Raw genomic sequence first — 10,185 nt, forward strand, 5'->3', positions numbered from 1 at the left:
ATTGCATAGCACAGTCAATGACATTTTCCATCACTTTGCTGATAATCGGGAATATATGTGAGGTGGCAATAATTGGCCAGGTTGACTTTGTCCTGCTTTTTGAAGACAGGATATGCCTGAGCAATTTTCCTCATTTCTACTCAGCACTTCTGGCTGAAGATTCTTGTGAATGCTTTAGCCTTATCTTTTTCACTGATATGCTGGGCACTTCCATTGTTGAGTTTGTGAGTATTTGTGAAGCCTCCTTCTCTAGCTAACTGCTTAATTGTCCACCACCATTCATGACTGGATGTGACTGGAGTGCAAAGCTTAGATCTGATCCATTTGTTGTGGAATCACTTTGCTCTATCTCTCACATGCTGTGTATGCTGTTTGGCATGCTGTCTTGTATTGCAGCTTTACCAGTTTGACACCTCATTTTTAGGTATGCCTGGTGCTGCTCCTGGCATGCCCTTCATGGTGGCACAGTGGTTAGCACTGCTGCCTCACAGCGGCAGGGACCCAGGTTCAATTCCAGCCTTCGGTAACTGTCTGTGTGCAGTTTGCACATTCTCCCCGTGTCTGCATGTGTTTCCTCTGGGTGCTCCAGTTTCCTCCCACACGCCAAAGATGTGTGGGTTAGGTTGATTGACCATGCTAAATTACCCCTTAATGTCAAGAGGATTAGAAGGGTAAATAAATGGGGTTACGGGGATAGGACAGGACCTGGGTGGGATTGTTCATCATAGAAATCATAGAAACCCTACAGTACAGAAAGAGGCCATTCAGCCCATCAAGTCTGCACCGACCACAATCCCACCCAGGCGCTACCCCCATATCCCTACATATTTTACCCGCTAATCCCTCTAATCTACACATCCCAGGACACTAAGGGGCAATTTTTAGCATGGCCAATCAACCTAACCCACACATCTTTTGGACTTTGGGAGGAAACCGGAGCACCTGGAGGAAAACGACGCAGACACAAGGAGAATGTGCAAACTCCACACAGTGACCCAAGCCGGGAATCGAGCCCAGGTCCCTGGAGCTGTGAAGCAGCAGTGCTAACCACTGTGCCACCGTGCTGCCCAGTTGGTGCAGGCTTGATTGGCCAAAAAGAAAAAGTGGGTGGCATGGTGGCACAGTGGTTAGTACTGCTGCCCACAGCACTAGGGACCCAGGTTCGATTCCTGGCTTGGATCACTGTCTGAGTAGTGTTTGCAAATTCTCCGCGTGTTTGCGTGGGTTTCCTCTGGGTTATCCGGTTCCTCCCATACTTCAAAGATGTGCGGGTTAGGTGGATTGGCCATGCTAAATTGCCCCTTAGTGTCAGGGGGACTAGCTAGGATAAATGCATGGGGTTATGGGGATAAGGCCTGGATGGAATTGTGGTCGGTGCAGACTCGATAGGCCAAATGGCCTCCTTCTACACTATGTGATTCTATGAACCAGAACTGATCCCTGGATTGATGATAATGATAGAATGGAGAATATGCCAGGGAGATGAGAGGTAATAATCAGTAGGAGGTTTCCTTGCCCATGTTTCATTAATACCATGAAACTTCTAAGGAATGGGAGGTAATGTTGAGGATGCCCAGGGCAACTCCCTGCCAACTATATACCACTTGCCTCTGGTGATGTTAGTGTCTGTAAGGCATTCTGTAAGCATGACTATGTCAGGCTGTCAAGCTCCCAATTTTGGCACAAGCACCCAGATATTAGTGTGGGTGGCAGTGCTTGGTGTTTCTAAATCAATGCTAGTGAAACATTCAGTTTCCACTTCTCTGTAACTTTGATATAGCTAAGTTGCTTCAGAGTCCCATATTGGCCAGACACATTAAAGGTGGCAGATTTCCTTCCCTAAAGTGAATCAGGTGGGGTTTATTTAATGGCAATATTTCCATGGTCATCATTACTGACACCAGCTTTTAATTCCAGATTTCATCAATCGAATTTAAATTCCAACAATTGCCATGGTGGGATTAGGATCCATGTCCCCAGAACAGTAGTCTGGGCCTCTGGATTGCTGGCACAGTAATATTACCAGTACGCCATCGCCTCCCAGCAGTGAACGACAGAAAGGCTTAGACATAAGAGAGAAACGGAATTTGGGAGGGAATTGATATGAGAGGTAGCGAAAACAAATGCAGTCAGTGTGAAGCAGCAACATTACACATGTTGTATACTCCCCATATACTGTGAGGGGCGATAGGGGGCTGCTGGTGTAGCCTCCCAACTACGAGCACCCAAGACTGAATTCAAAATAGAAAAATAACTCAAAATGATCAGAAGATCAACAAGTGAAAAATAATTGCCTATCAACAAGTGAACCCTTCGATTATTAAAACGACACGTCAGTTATTGAATACACAGTGATAAAGTGACGGGGCAAAAGTGCAGTTGCGGCCAGTAAGTACAAACCGACTTCATTGGGAACGAGGCAGGTAACTACCAGGATTTTTGGAAAATTATGTTCCTTTTTCTGACACGCAAATAAGTATTGTACATCGTCACGAAGGCAATTGGGGATGGGCAACAAATGTTGGCTTTTCTAGCGACGCTCACACCCTACGAAAGAATGTAAAATGCCGCCACTATCAAATCCCCAACTCAAGTCAAGCCAGCTAAATCGGGTCCTCACTTCTCAGGCTTTCTCCCTTTTCAGTATGTTGTGACCATAAAAAATATGTGGCACAATTGGAAGGTGAGCAAGGTAAATACTTCACTTTCGGTAAATTTGATCTTTCTCTACACCCTAGCTATGACTGTAACACTATATTCTGCACTCTCTCGTTTCCTTCTCTGTGAACGGTATGCTTTGTCTGTATAGCGCGCAAGAAACAAATACTTTTGTTAATACATGTGACAATAATAAATCAAATCAAATCAAAAAGTGCAGCGAATTCTTTGAATGAAACCTACTGTGTATTAGAAAATAATAGCTGCCCAGGCCGGTTCCATTCCCAGCGACTCGCGAGGTTAAAATGTTTGATTGAACAAGGGAATCCGCAATAAGTATTCAGCTAATGAAATGCACGCGGGAGAAGCAGCTCCCATTAAAAAAAAGTTGCCTTTAGATTTGAATTAAATCAGACTTGGGAAAAGTTGGTGGTATTTCCAGATACTGTAATATCATTCGCACCATCACCACGCCCTAACATGGCCCCCCATGGTTTTTGAAGATCTTTATTTTACTAAACAGGATTTGAATACATTTTTTTAAACAGTCTGTCTCGCCGACTGTTGGGTTTTTTATGAGGGCGGGGGGTGGTGTCCGTTTTTACTGAAATTGTAATATTGGTGTCAAACATTGCAGTTACGGTACTGTACCAGGTAGCTGCCCCCAGTCCTGATACCAGGTGAAGCAGAGTGAGATTTTCTGAAGGAAGGACTATTTGGCCTGAGAGTAGGGCCCAGCTTCACACCGCGATGTTGCCACGGCATTTCAACTCACGCACCTACCCCAAGCCTTTCAATCCTGGAGGTAACAAAGGCAACGATGAGGGTTTCAGCAGTCAATGAGCAGAGGCAGTGGCTGGGTACATGTGATGGAGTAGGTATATGGTCAGAAGCTAATCTCAATGTCAGATATTACAGCAAGGTTGCGAATAGACTGGTTCAACTACAGGCAGTTGTCTTAGAGAAGGTGGAGTCAATGGCTAGGAAACAGATTTTGCGGTAGGGCTTCGCTATTCCCAACATATAGTCGGAGAAAAATTTTGTTCATCTAGTACTGGATGTTATACAAGCCTTGTGACAAATTAGAGACAGTGGAGGGATCGAGAGAAATAGAAGAAAAAGCACTTTTCGTTCTATGAAGTATTTTGGGAGTGTAGTTATATTTACAATGTGGGAAACATGTTAGCCAATTTGTGTAAAGCTCCTGTAAACGGCAACGTGATAATTAAATTGTGCTGTTGATTGTTGGATAAATATTAGCCAGGACAATCTTCTCCTTGAAAATAGTGTCATGAGATCTTTTATATTCACCAGACGAAGCAGACAGGGCTTCAAGCCTTATCTAAAGGGCACATTTCCAATAGTACAGTTTTAGTCTTAATTTTTGCACTCAAACCCTGGAGTGACACGAACCCACAACCATCCGACGCAGAGATTAGAGTGCTACGGACTGAGCCAGAGTTGCACGTCACCAGTACTTGTGTAATATAACTGTTTTCAGATGATATCACCATGTAGCTGGGAGGTATTGTGGTGGGCAGGGAGGGGTAGCAAGGACAGATCCTTGGGAAGCTCCTGAGGTAATGGTACAGGAGGCGGGGGGGGGGGGGGGGGGGGGCGGGGGGGGGAGAATAGTCATACGAATGTATGGATAGGAATGGAACTATGCCGAACAGTTGACCATTAGTTGACATTTGCTTAAATCGTTGATGACTTACTCTTTGGGCCGTTTCAGTACTGTAGCAGAGCTCGGGAAAGCTCTGTCCTTGTGCTGCCGTTTCAGTTGAGTAGGCAGGTAGGTATTGCATTAAGTTTAACCATTTTGGTCGGGAAAATAGTGGAATCTTTAAATATGAAATTACTAAACAACAAGATGAAGCAAAATCAATTTGAAACAGCCAATACGGATTTCATGTTTGACAAAACTGGCCAAGTTCTTAGAAATAGTGACGGACATGGTGGTGATGTAGTAGATGTGATGCACTTCCAAAAAACTCCTGAATAGGCACCACACAGGGACGCTTCTTAGATCTGAAAGATTAACTTATTGCCCGAACAGTTGATCACTAGTTGACATTTACTTAAATCGTTGGTGACTTGCATAATAAATTATTGAAATAAGACCGTAAGACCATAAGATATAGGAGCAGAATTGGGCCATTCGGCACATCAAGTCTGCTCTGCTATTCAATCATGGCTGATATTATTCTCATCCCCATTCTCCTGTCTTCCCCCCGTAACCCTTGATCCCCTTATTGATCAAGGACATATAACGTTTGAATTGCAATGTTCAACATGACAATCGGAAGATAATGTTGACAATGGGCAAGTTAATTTGCTGCATGGAAAAGGAACCACTAATTCCAAACATTTCAAGAACAGCTCACCAGACATATTTTGGATTATTGAAGATCATTTTATAATATTAAATAAAACATCCATCAGATGGAATATATATTAAGATGAAGGAAACAAAGAACAACAGTGGCATCAACCAAGCCCGCTTCCGAGAAGGATGAGAGCAGCAGGTACTTTGGAACACCATCAATCAAAATCTCCCGCCAAGCCAAGCACCATCCCGACCTGGACATATATCATCCCCTGTGTCACAATCCTGTAAATCCATTATCAAAGCACCTCCTTCACATGGACTACGACAGTGTAAGAAGGCCCATCCAACCTTGTTAGGGCGGCGCAGGAGGCGGGGGAGGGGGTGATCAACAAATGCCACATTGACAGGAGCGCCAATATCCGAGAATGAATCATAATTTTAAAAGGTTTTTCGTATTCTTACTGCATTGTCACATAATAATAATGCTTTGAAATTGTGCAATCCACATTCAGTTCAGCTTCTATATAAATACTCTTCTAGTCTTGGTGACCACGTAAGCCTATTAGTCGGAAGAAAAATTAAAATCCCGCAATTGGCGCCAGGTATCCTCTTGTTATGGATTTATGATTTTCAATTGGGAACGGGAATGTTTCAACCGTAAGGTCGCACTCGAAAGAAACTGCCCAATAATAAATGGTACAGAAAACAAGTCATGTTTTGGACCAAACCTTTATAGATTAGGTTTCATTGAATCAAAGAGTCCCTACAGTACAGAAGGAGGACATTCGGCCCATGGAGTCTGCACTGACAACAACCGCACCTAGGCCCTATCCCACAACGTATTTTACCTCGCTCATCCCTCTAATATAACATCCTGGGACACTAAGGGGCAATTTAGCATGGCCAATCAACCTAACCCGCGTTATGGGAATATTATATTAGCATCCTAGAAATATGACACTTCAACATGAAACGAAAAAATACTTGTTTTTTAATTTTTCCTCTTGCCAGAAACATTGACCAATGTTCAATTTAAGGAGCTCCTTGTCATATTTTGGAAGTATTATAATCATAGAATCATAGAATCCCTACAGTGCAGAAGGAGGCCATTCGGCCCATCGAGTCTGCACCGACCACAATCCCACCCAGGCCCTACCCCCACATGTTTTACCCGCTAATCCCTCTAACCTACGCATCTCAGGACTCTAAGGGGCAATTTTTAACCTGGCCAATCAACCTAACCTGCACATCTTTGGACTGTAACATGTAACATGAGTTCAATTGCGGAAATTAATGGCATATGAAGGAAATTATTTATGAATGGGGAATATTTTTAAAGGTGAAATATCTCCGTGTTTAAAAAAACTGGCAAAGACTGTGTTTTTGCAATTTCCAGGAAATGTGAAAATTGTCCCAGATCAACTGTTACATAAAAAGAAGATTGCACAGCAACAGGGGGTTAAAGAATGCGACCGACGTCCAACTGTCCTAAAAGGAACAAATTGTTGCTCTAGAGCTTTTAAATGTCCACTTATGCAGCAGACAGCATCTAGTGACATAGACATTAAATGGGAAGCTTTTTTAAAAAAAAATCAAAAATCAACGTTCTGACCTCTTCAGAACATTCGGTGTATCTTCCCTAGAAACGAGGAGCTGCAGAAATTCTTTGTTGTGTAAGTAGCTTGAACCCTTAAGGTGACACGAAAAGCTCTGGAACTCTGGAAGAAGATGTTGCTATGAAACCTGGGATCAGGGATGAAATGAGGTCTTACGCCTGGACCCCACAAGTTGTGATCATGCATTAATGGGTCCTGGTGTGGATGAAAAGATGAGCCCAAACTGCAAACACCGGAGCTGAAGAGTTAACTTCAGAGTGAAAGGGATACACTCTGGGAACACAGACTCAATAAGTCGTGATTCGCTTCGACTTTAAAACAGTATCATGTTACTAATACAAAGTAGGATCGTATAGTTATTGTCAAGTATTTTGCACTATGTTGGTTCAGTATATTGATTGTCCTTCAAGCCGTTTTGAAAAAAAAAGTCCTTTGAGCTGCTTAGAAATAAATGTCCACGATCAGGGTGGCTCAATTCAGCTCGGCCACTTTTCCGCAGGACGTTGGGGTAAGTCCATTCAGGACAAGCCATTCCTCCATCGTGTTTAACTTTAAAAATGTGTGCCCCTTCTTTCTTTTGCTATCCCTGGTCCCGCTCAATGTTCGTTACAGAGGTGTATTTTCTTAAGTGTAATGATATTTTATTTTTTGAGGCTTTGGGACTCATTGTTAAAGTAATCTCGGAGCAATATAATCAAGATGTGTATCTCTTTATCTGGTTGCGACCTTCATGGACATCCAGACTCGATGCTGTCCTCTATGTATAAAAGTAACATTAAATCTGACCACTCATTCGCATGAGAAAGGCAAACATTCAATCATCTGAAGTGTTTGGGGGTTTGAAATATAAGTCTAAGGAGTTAATGAAACTCATGGTGAACTATTCCATATCTTTTTTCTTTGGGAATACATTAATTCTTCTCCTAACATTGCAGCCGTGTGGCCAACCTAAAGTTTGGTGCATTCATGTTCTTCCAGTTTTGCATGGCAGGTGTTGGAGTCATATCATGCCTTTTTGAAGGATACTTAATAAGAATTGAATTACTCCGAGTTGAAGAAACACACAGCATCAAAGAATGGAGTCACGTTTGATCTGAACTCCAGTCATGCCTTGAGACTGGACACACAAATCTGGCACAAGGAACTCCTTTTGCCACTTGTTAATATTCTGTTAATATACATTTGAGAACGAGACGAGGTTCAGTTTTAATCGTGACAGTTTTGAAAAAACCGAGATTCCCTGCACGCCAAGTGATGTGAAAGTGAATGACGGAGCCACTAATCGCTGAGCCGGGAAACAAATACGATTACTAGCAGAGAATCTTGAGTCAGAAAGTCTCATAGACTTTAAGATGTTAATCCTGAACGTAATCCTTCCTTTGCCGTGTAGAAATACTGCAGCCACAAGATTTGTTTTGTTATTTATATTGGCGTTTAATAAAACTCAGCCAGGGTTGAATAGGACCCTTACTCTTGGATGGTAATTAATTCCTTATTTCTGTGACCCAATTGTGCTGGTATAGAGCAGTGGACAGTACCAGTGCCCCCCTCTATCTTTGTCCAAAGACACAGCTCTCGTGCTTCGACTGCTATGGAAACTCGTTCGTTTGATGTGATTCAAAAGTTTTTCTTGGGCATCTTCTACTTCAAGGGCTCCTGTTTTTTTATCTCTTTTTCTTTTCTGTCTTTTTTTAATTCGTGAAAGCCTTCTAGCTTGGCCACCTCAGTAGAACTTAATGATTTGTTGAAAGCCTTTTGAGCAGTGTATGAGCATGATAGCTTGACACTCAGCTGCCAAAAGAAAGACAAAACCAGGGAGGGACCATCAAACTGTAAATGTTTTTGCACCATTACAGACTCCCAACTGCACAACTCACGCTTTAAATCTGAGCCTTAATCCCCCAGGCAACTGCCACATATCCCAATCTCCAAGATGTTTTAGGCGAGAGAATGTCACATCTTAGTCGTAACGCCCGGGATTTGTTTGACGAATATATTATGTGCTGACAGTTTAAATATATTAAAGTAGCTCAGATTGACTAGGATGGTTTAGAGGAAATCAGTGCGCTTTTATGCAGCCTTTCCGTCCCTGGCTCTTGTCTTTGTTGGAAACACAAATATCTGTATTTTATTCAACTGTAATGAATCTAGTTTGCAGCATTTTTTTTGGGAGAGAGACCCTCAAATGAACCATATGGCCAGGGTGACTCGAGCCGGCCGTGATTCGCAAACAAAGAGGGGATTGAGGAGCTGAAGGAAGGCAGCAAACTTCTTTCCGGCTGATGAAGCTGTTGTCTGGAGCCAATGATCCCAAATCTACAGGCTTTATTCCCAGCTCAGCCCTGGGACGTGATGTGTCATATGATTAGAATCTTTCATATTTACTACAAGTGCGTAGACGGGCAGTCTGCAGAGAGAAGGGCGCATATGTGAGATAGACTTTGCATCTGAAAAAAAAACACCGGATAAATACACTTGAATGAGGATTTGTTAGTTTTTGTTGTTGAAGCGAGGTTCTAATCGATTGTTGATTGAGATTTTAGGGCGAGTGGCTGACGTCTGAGTTACAAAAATCTGAGCCACTCGAATAGTTTTTCTTTTAAAATATACAAAGCAGCTGATTTAGCTTTAACTGCGCACTGTCTAAGCCGGTGGGCAAAGCACACGTTATCAGTGCCTGCGTGAAGAAATTATATTTCAATACCGATTTAAGGTTGCATTTGAAAGTACGGATAAACAACTGAACGGCGACCTAGATAGAAGCCTAGATAGAACTTCAATTGTTGCGGAGAGCTAGTGCATCTCACACTTTTATGTGTGCACTAACATAATTTGGGTGTTAACCCTTCCAGTAAAGCTCGCAAAGGAGATGAAGCGACGCCTATTGGAATGACCGAGGAAGTCATTCATTGATACATGCGGCCATCAAGTCAATTGCAGTGTGCAGTGGCTCCGAATATTCGGTCTGTATGCCCGATCTGGGCTAAAATTAACGATCCCTGCGGTAACAATAATACATATTTTTTAAAAATCACGAATCGCAGAGAAACATTTGTTTTACAAAGAAAACACAGCAACGGCAACATTTCATTCGGCCCAACTGGGATATATCAACGTTTGCGCTTCTCGTGAGTTTGTTGTCAACGTCTAAGTTTAATTTTTAAAAAGCCATTCATATTTCTAGCCAAACCAGTGGAAAGATTAAATATCAGTTTTAATGACCTAATGTAGCCTTTCATGACTCTGTGGAGGTGGGTGAGTGGAGATCGTAGCGAGGAGGAGGTGAAACTCACCCCTGTTTCTATGTTTCGAATCATATCAAGGAACTAGGGGAGAACTCCGGAAAAAAGGTGGAATTGTCAAAAGCACAGACGGAGATGTTTAAAACTCCAGCAACTGCAGTGGTCATCTTAACTTGTGACTGTGTTTCTAAAACTCTATGATGAGTTCTGAACAATAGTTGTGTGTGTTTTTTTCATTTTCAATATATGCAGCACTGAGGCACAGTATTTTCACTAAGGGACTCATTTTCACTGAGACACAGTATAGTATCCCGTCCCGGGTTCGCTGTTAACAATA

The sequence above is a fragment of the Mustelus asterias genome, chromosome 1, assembly GCF_964213995.1.
Source record: "Mustelus asterias chromosome 1, sMusAst1.hap1.1, whole genome shotgun sequence".
Classification (NCBI taxonomy): Eukaryota; Metazoa; Chordata; class Chondrichthyes; order Carcharhiniformes; family Triakidae; genus Mustelus; species Mustelus asterias.